Raw genomic sequence first — 9,067 nt, 5'->3', positions numbered from 1 at the left:
ACGCCGCGTGCTGAGGGGCCCCTTGTGGCTCGGCCCGATTTCCAGTCACAACTAATCAAAAGCAGAGCAGACCATGCTAATCTCTTCAATTTCATCCTTTAGACTGCTGTCTTTGCCCGGGCGTAAACACACACACACACACACACCCATACAGCGAGCGCAGAGTCCAGGAGGCAGCGCGGGTCAGATAAAAACATGGACACACAAGCAGAACATATATAAGGCAGACATGGAGCCATTCATAACAGGGACGTGCGGCGTACGGGCCGTATATATCATCCACACAGACACAGCGCCTGAGGCCGGTGTATCAGAGAGACTCATCTCTGTTCAGTCTGCGCACCGTCTGCAGGTGACCACTGCTCTGTCCACTGCATGTGCAGTAAACTATCATTTACCGCGGCTCACAGAGTGTGTTTGGTGCAATGGGAACAGATGTTACAGTTGTTTATGTGTACTGTACAGATCAGTTCAGGTTAGTGCAAGTACTGTGTTTTCTCTTTAACTGAAAGCTCTTGAGTTCAAACTATATTCATCAGGATTAACAATCTATATTTGGAATTCATTTAAAATTCATATGTTTGAAGATTCATCAAAATGTGAAGATTATCAAGATTTGTGAAAATGTATGTGAATCTTAACACGTGGTTTGAGTAAAACCGCCAACCCCAGGGAAGGAAACATTTGCAACACGCATTATACACAGCCAAAATAATGATTTTATACATTTTATTTGTCTATATACACACAGCTATTTACAAAAGAATTCATCTTTAAAATAATGCCATGGAATTTTCAAACACAATTATTAATGGCATGACCATAACGACGTGACACATTTGTCCGTAACAGTTACAGATCAAGTTCCCTCTAGTGGACAGGTGAGATACGGCACCAAGAATGTGTTGTGTTTTCTGGGGGCCGATTTTGTGCCTATGGATCAGATGTGGCATGAAAACCTCCCACACTGAGACGCCGGTGTGTTGGTGAAAGAGGAGTCTGGGGCAGAGCGCGGTGGAGCTGAGGTCGATTCCTAATGAAACGCTCTTTTCTCCGATAATCAGACACATGCAGCTTCCTTCATCTGGAAACTGTTAGCCGCCGTATGAAATTATCCACAGACACACTCCCATCCAGCACAGTAATTACAGAGCGGCGCGGAGCGGGCGCCTCAAAACGCTGTTTAACAAATCAATTTGAGAATGCTTACCTTGTAGAGCCGTGTGCCGGGGCGGTGTGTTCCCGCGCCTGTGTGCTTGTGTGCGGACACTTCCCCAGCTGATCCATTAAGTGTTAACAAAGCGCTGCTGCTGGAAATGTGTAATTGGAAGGATGGCTAAGGGCCGACACACACTAACACAGCTTATTGATCCAGTGCAGCTCCCGTACACAGCCCGGAGCGAACCCACGCGCTAACACAGCACGGGGCCGCATTCTGTTACCTTCACCGCCACTTCATCAAACAATCAATAGTCTTTTATTCTCTCATATCTTTAAATGGACGAATATCCTGAATATGATTTTTACAACAGCAGGGAAGAGATGTGGTGATGGAAAAGGGAGGAGGGGAGAGGCCATGGGGACAAAAGAGGAGGCTGAGTGGTTGGAAATCCTCTCTCACTAGAGGGTCCCAGGTTTGATTCCCAGGTGGGACTGTGTCTGTGTGGGATTTGCATGTTTTCCCCCAGTCTGAGTGGGTTATTTGTTTGTATTAGTACAGTAGAGAAATGTATCCATTGCATTTGACCCATGCTTCATCCTTTCGTTACCAGAGACCACACTTTCACCATCAATGTTAAAGTTTTGACATCTTTTAAAAGATAGTAACGATAAAAAGGTTTTACAAATTAATTTTTAGCATGGCATCAACGTAGTAGTAAAAACAAAGAAAGTGTCAACTTTCAATTGTTATTTGTTTGTTTTTATGGCACCCTGAAGTATTCAGGATTCAGTATAAGAGGAAAAGAACGTGTGTGCATAAAGCCTGTATATGCACATTACTGCAACCTTACACTGTTCTGCCCAAATCCGCCCATACTCCACTGATCACGTGACATAAGCCACCTGTATTTCTGAATACCTGAATACTGAATAATAGCCTTAAAATGTATTTTGTAATGTATTTTGTTACTTTGTCTAATCAGAGTAGTGTATTCTGAATACTTTTAGAATACTTTCACATTGATTGTCATCATATTTATGTATAAATATGGAGTATAATTACAAAAATGAAGAGTGTGACTGTTGGAACACCTGTTGTAAACTCAGTTACCATTAATGAGGAACTCTTTAACTCTCTTGGCAAATGCACAGGAACAGCAGATACAGCATCATGTGACACATGTGCAGTGTTTCTGAACTGTGGCATAAGGCATTTTAAATCTTAATTGTATTCTAAGAGGAAAAACAGGTCAACATTAAAAGTTCTTCCTTAATAGCTAAAATGTAATGATTGAGTACTGTGATGTTTTCCCTTGATATTTGGAAAGGAACTGTATTCCAAATACTTCATACGCCAAATGAAAGTGTAACTTTACCAGAATACAATTATTCAAAATGAGTATTCTAAATACAGTGAGTATTCAACATGAATTTAGTTACTGCCTAACACTGCATGAGAGTGACCCATCTCTGATCTTGGCATCATGGTCAGGACTATTTCCAGGTTCTATGTTTAGCCATATTCTTTAGCAAGGTCTTGCTTCGGTCCGGCTCAAGACCTGGAGTAGGAGTTGCACCATTGCTCCGGTGACATTCAAGGACTGGGTCAAAAGCAGAAGACATTTTTCCCCAATGGAAAACTTTAACCTCAAGAAACAAAAGAGCAACAAAAGTGAATGAGGAGGTGACATTATAGACAATCATGTGGAGGCACATGGACCCAGAGGTAACAGGTGGGACAGAACAGAAGGCGGTGGATATTGGACCACCGCCAGCGGGCAGGAAGCCGCTGCCTGACCCCAGCACCATTTGCATGTTAAGTGGTGTCAATCTGCATTGATTGTGGGCCAAATGAAATGCAGTGGCTTCAATAGAGCCTGTGCTTTACAAGGGCCTTGTAGCTGCTACATTCAGCCTATTGGATTCAGATTAACAGGCTCAGTACAGCTGCACACTGAGCAACTTATCTTTAATTAAAATCACTTCCTGCACAGCATCCCCCGGACTGGATCCGGCTGCACTGGACCGGACTGCTCTCACATAGGCTGGTTTATACAGGATGCATCACAATTTTATATTATTTATGACAACAGGCTATTCACTATATGGGTTAAAGATCATCTATAGTTCATTTATAGTAATGTCCTTGTCAAGACAGAGCAAATAATCTATTTTTGGTATTTTAAGAAAATATGCTTAGCGCTTTAGTTACATCCTTCATCTGAAAAGTACAGTTGTTAAACTTCTGAGTCAGCTGTGTTGCCGTTGCCCAGTTGTTAAAGAGTATTTTACCAGCTCTAATCTCACATAAATCCTTCAGTGTGGACATGTCCCTTTTCAATCACTAGAAATGGCAAGCTTCCATTGTCGGCTCCAAAATCCATTCACCTAAGGTGGTCTGTCAAAGCAACTTCTGCAAAGGTTTGACAAAACTCAAAGTTGTTGTTGGTTCTGCACAGAGCCATTTCGTCACGTTGGTTCCCTGTGTATTTTCAATGCTCTGTTGTAAATCAGCCTTAAAGGCCTGATTGTTGTGGTTGTTGCCTGTGACCAGGAGGTTAAACAGTAACTGAGATGAGAGAAAATCATTGCATGTATAAATACATTTGGCACATGAAATGGTTAACAGTCCCGTAGGATTCTAAAGCTGTACTTGGCTGTTCTTGTGATCCTTTTGACGGGACTTTCAAACAATAAATTGGAGTCCAAGATTAGGCACAGACATTGAACTTCCTTGACCTGGGTGATGTCTTGACAATTAATTGTCAGATGCAGTTCTTCCAGGGGATATAATCTGGAAGCAAAACAAACTGACACTGCTTTACTCACATTTAGTCCTGAGTTTTGAAACTATACTGACACTGATTTTTTTTTTCTTTTTGTAAGGTAAAATTATTTTTGCCCCATAAAAGTATGTTGTAAAAGCAGTAAATATGTGAAGAAAAGGGGTTTAACTTTTTCGGGTGAAAAATCGTGTTTTCAATAGTGACGCCGAAGGGCGGCCATGACAGCAAAAATACCCATTTCGTCACATTTTCGCAACAAAGGTTCAATATTAGGTATAGTCCCTTTAAGGTGTTGCTACAGCTGTGCAGTAAAGGTTTCAATACTTTTTCACTTACCAGCGCCCCAGACAGATGTCAGATAAATCATTAATGTACAGTGTAAAAAGGAGAAGCCAAAGTATTGACCCCTGTGGGACACCTGTGGGACTACAGTTATGTGGTTTATTTGGTATGGTTACAAATATTGACAAATAATAAAAAATAAAAAAAGATTTTAATAATTTAATTGGAACTGATCATGTAAATGTCATTGAATTCATCTGTGTTCATGTCAGGGCTGGACTGGCCTTTGGGAGTTTTCCCTGCAGGCCGAAGCACTTTGAGGATGTGAGGTCAGGCCCACTTTGAACCAAGAAAACCCAGAAAAAAAAGACAACACTACCTGTAGCAGCATAGATGATTATTTGGATGTAACTGCACCATATACCTCCACAGCCATCATCTGGCACATGTCTACACCCCTCTGTGCCTCCTTGAGTTATGGTTCCCAGATATTCCGTTTTAATGAGCAGTGGGGAGCATTCATAAATATATCTCTTGGATATGTTTATAAATCATTTGCCAATATAACAGAAAAAAAGTTCATTGTAGTACACGTCATGAAACAAAGAACCTCAGCCCTCTGTTCTGTGAGAAACTGAAGCTTTTGGTTTCCATTGAAAGGAAGGATTTCCACCTGCCATGGTCTATATTCTCACTCGTAACTGTGTGGTGAGTTTTGCCATTTCACAAATCAAATCTGCAGTGTGATCATTTGTCTGGTTTTGTGCAGATGCATGTGGAAGCTCCTTCACGGACCACAGTAGTGTCATGAGGCGTTAGCTTGAATTTGACAGAAATGTCATATCTCGTCCTGTATTGTTCACTGGCCTATTGTTCTTTTTTTTTGCTCCAAGGCTATTATTGCAATGTTAGTGACTGATGTTTTCTGGAATGATACAGAAGTACAGTAGTCCTAAAGCACTGATTTATGAAGGAATTAATGGTGGTATATTTCTAATCAAGCCACAGTGTTGTGTACAGGTTGCTCCATTCTAAAATACTGGGATAATACTAACAGCAGTATGTATTACTGTATTGAGTGTGCCTAGACGACTGAATGAGTTTGTAACATGTAGCACATACACACAGACGCACAGGGGCTGTCACTTGTGCGGTGGAGCATTAGACGATGTAATGAGCAGCATCTGATTACTGCCACTAATTAACAGCACATTTGCTTTGGACGGACTTTCAGCGTTCTGTCCTCACTGCAAAAGTCCATCATCCCAAAGGTTAATGGCTCCCCCCAAACCAAACTTCTCTTTAGGGAGTATTTCATGCACCACGTCAACACCCCAGTGACAGAAATGAGATGTCGACTTGAAAACCAGTAGCAACTTTGATGAGCCAAGACTCTTTACTGTCTAGTGCAATGAATGTTTATGCGGCTCCAGCAAGACGGTTATTAGCAGTGATGTGCAAATAGACACCAACAAATTGATGCTTTTGACACCAATGACTGCTTTTTCAGAATCAACATCGAACGGAAACTTTTTCATTTTCAGTTTGGGTGTTTTTTTTGTTTGTTTTTCTCCTGAACGGGCCTCCTGTAGGTGCTGTGAATTCCCAATCTTTGTCCATCATGCAGAATAGGTTAATCCCCCCGCTAGCCAAAGTCCTATAGATCAAGATCTGGTAGAAGAGTCCTCAGGCTACAAATCGGAATCGCCAGTGATTCTGACGGACGTTTCAAATTCAAAGGACACTTATATGTTTTGCATGTGTTGCTTTTGAAGTACATACTTAATTCCCTTACTTATGAATCAGTGGTTTATACACCATCTCTATCACCGTCTTCATCTGATTAGAGATATGCCACATGTGTCTGAAACATGTGAATTCACAAGTCCTATAGCTAATTTTTTGTCTGTATGAAAGAAACACAAACTCTATTAAATCCATTTACATATTATTGATTCCTTTACCTTTTAATAGCAGTATTTACATGTGTTTTTGCAGGACTGTGTATCGCCTCAGTGTGTGTGTGTGTGTGTGTGTGTGTGTATGTCCTCTCTATAATAGCCAGCCTGCTATCTGCCATAGGCTCTTGCAGCTAGTGGGGGGACAACCAATTCCCTTTATCAGCCCCCGATAACGGCTTTAGCTGTGCTCTGCCATCCCACATGTACACACTATCACACACAGCTACTAAATAACTAATTAGCTTCTCTCTGGGGGGGGGGGGGGGTTGACTAGAGTGGGGGGGGGGTGACCCAGTGCTCTGACAAAGGCATGCGGCGGTTTTAATGTAAAAAAAATGAAATCAATAAAGGCGTGGGGCGTCGGGCAACTAGCGCGCGGCCCCCTCTTAACATTAACAATTATAGTGATTAACAGTGATACCCGGAGCTCATTATTCAAAGGCCGCGCCACCGAGGAGGGAGATAAGCTTGTTTATTGGAGAGGGCCCTTTTCACGAGGTGCAGTCGTTCATCATTTGGCGCCAGAGCTGGATGGGTGTGGGCTGAGGGGGGGGGCGCGCGGAGGTTGAGGGGCACCACAATTAAAAACATGGCGTGACCTTGTGGCTGGAAGAAGGACCCGCGGAGGGAGCGGCGTTTCGGACGGGAGGAGCATCATCAAAGTGGAGGGTCCGGCGGCACGGGCCATTATCACACGGACAGAAGTTCTACCGTCCGCTGTGAAGAGGATCTCACTGCAAATGGGAGGATGTTGATCATTCAAGATGTTATGGAGGTGCTTGGTTTCTTCAGGCGGCAGGAGAGCAGTGATGTTTCTGTGGGATACATCTATGGTTCTCAACTGGTGGGTCGCAGAACCACTTTCAGGTTGTTTTAGACTTGGCTATGATAAAGTTTAAAACGTGAAAACATAGTTGTCTCAGAACAACATTGTGCAGCTCCATAGGATTGTGCCACAAACCTTCAGAGTTTGTGGCACAATCTCTTCTACCAAAAATTAAGCTCAAAGGTTGGATCAGAGTCAGAGAGATCTTTTCTGTGATGCAACAGCAAATAAATAAATATCATACGAGTCTCTTTTTCAGTCAGTCCAATTACACATAAAATGTCCTCGGAAAGTTGGCCTAGTCAATAAAGTTTTGACTTTGAATCATTCCTTTACATTAAAAATACATTTTCTAAACCGTGAAGTCAAATACAGTACAACTTGTCTTAACCTATAGTTCATATTTGTTTGTGTCTGGCTAGCAGTGTTACATTGCCAGTGCGTGAGTCGCTCCTTTAACTGGATAAATGTATCGTGCAGGCAGCAGATTTTTTATCCAGATGATAGAAAAACAAAGACCCCAAGAAACTACTGTTCCAAAAGTGAGAGACAAAAGTAACAGAATGAGAGTGCTCTGAATAAACAAGCCGAGGTCAGTGTGTGGTGGACAACAGTGTCATCAGAGGCTCGCCTCAGATCCTCGTCCTTTACACGACATCAACTGAGAGGATGTATGCCTGTTTTATTTTACTACAAAACTGTCTAAAATTATAGGGCTTGTATCAACAGAAAAATATCTTGTTTTGATAGTATAAGTATTAATATTGGGAGTTTTTCCCATGAAGACCAGCGAGGCATTGCCTCCCCTGACCACACGTTACTGATCAAGGCTGAGGTTTAAAGGGCCTCACCGGAGGAGAGTTGTGGAGACATTACGGAGACTGAGAGTCGCAGCAATGCCGGCAGCACATCGTTTGAATTATGAAATGTCGTCTTCTCAGTTGCAGAAATGTCTCCGTGGCTTCACTGCATCGTCACCGTTACGTCTCGTTGAGACTCTTTGGTATCCCACAAACATTGCAGGGACGTCACAGAAACGTCTCACATGTCGAGGACAACAAATAGAGTTTGCAACGTCGCCACAACTGCTTGAGACCACGCGGAGACTTGAACAATTCGTCATTTAGTCTCCACTGAAATCAAAATTGTTCGCTTTCACTGAGACAAACTCGCCTTATTTCCAGAAACATCTCCGTGACCAGCGGTGACTCTAAGGCAAGGTAAGGAACTGTATACTTTATTTGTCCTCTGCATTTGACCCATCCGTCGATGCCACTGGAGCAGATCACCAGATGTGGAGCTAGGTTGAATCACCTGGCTGGAGGATTCACCTATTGTACATGTTTTTAGTGGTAGGGGAAACCAGAGTACCCGGAGGAAACCTACGCAGACACGGGGAGAATATGCAAACTCCACATAGAAAGGCCCCGTCCAGGAATCGAACTCGGGATCTTCTTGCTGTGAGGCAGTTTCCAGGCTGGTGAGATAAACTCTTAAGTGTTTAAGAAAACTGACTAATGTGTAAGAACTTTTACAGAAACTTAAAGTAGAGCTTTATGTTTTCAAACCCCAGGTGAAAGAACTGTCCGCTCAGACTTCAAAGATGAGTTGGCCTATGGCTCACCTCCCTTGAGTCTTTGTCACTGTGCTGAATGTGGCCTGTGTGGCCTGCAGCCGTGTGCAGTGAGTGTGTTAATTGGTGTTAATCAGCTCCATCTTTTCATTAGTGTAAATACAGTATGTTCTCAGGAGGAGGTCTCACCTCCCTCAGACCCACTTCATATTTCTCCTGTGCTTTCATCAATCCTCCTCCTCCCCTCCGCTTTCCCTCCTCTCTGCAGCACTATAGAGGCTTAATGAGGCGTAAAATATAATTCAGAAATGATAGTGGCTCAAAGACACGCTGAGAGGGAGAGATGGAGAGATGGCAGGACAAAGACAGTTTAGTGTCAACACTTCTCTCATCGGGCGCCTTTCTCTGATTTTACTCTCACAGAAAAGACCCAGGACTGTTGTTTGGGCTAAAGTTTGATTTAGAATTGAAAGGTCTC

Source organism: Gobius niger (genome assembly GCF_951799975.1).
Source record: "Gobius niger genome assembly, chromosome: 5".
In the NCBI taxonomy this organism is placed as follows: Eukaryota; Metazoa; Chordata; class Actinopteri; order Gobiiformes; family Gobiidae; genus Gobius; species Gobius niger.
Note: the sequence above shows the minus strand (reverse complement) of the source record.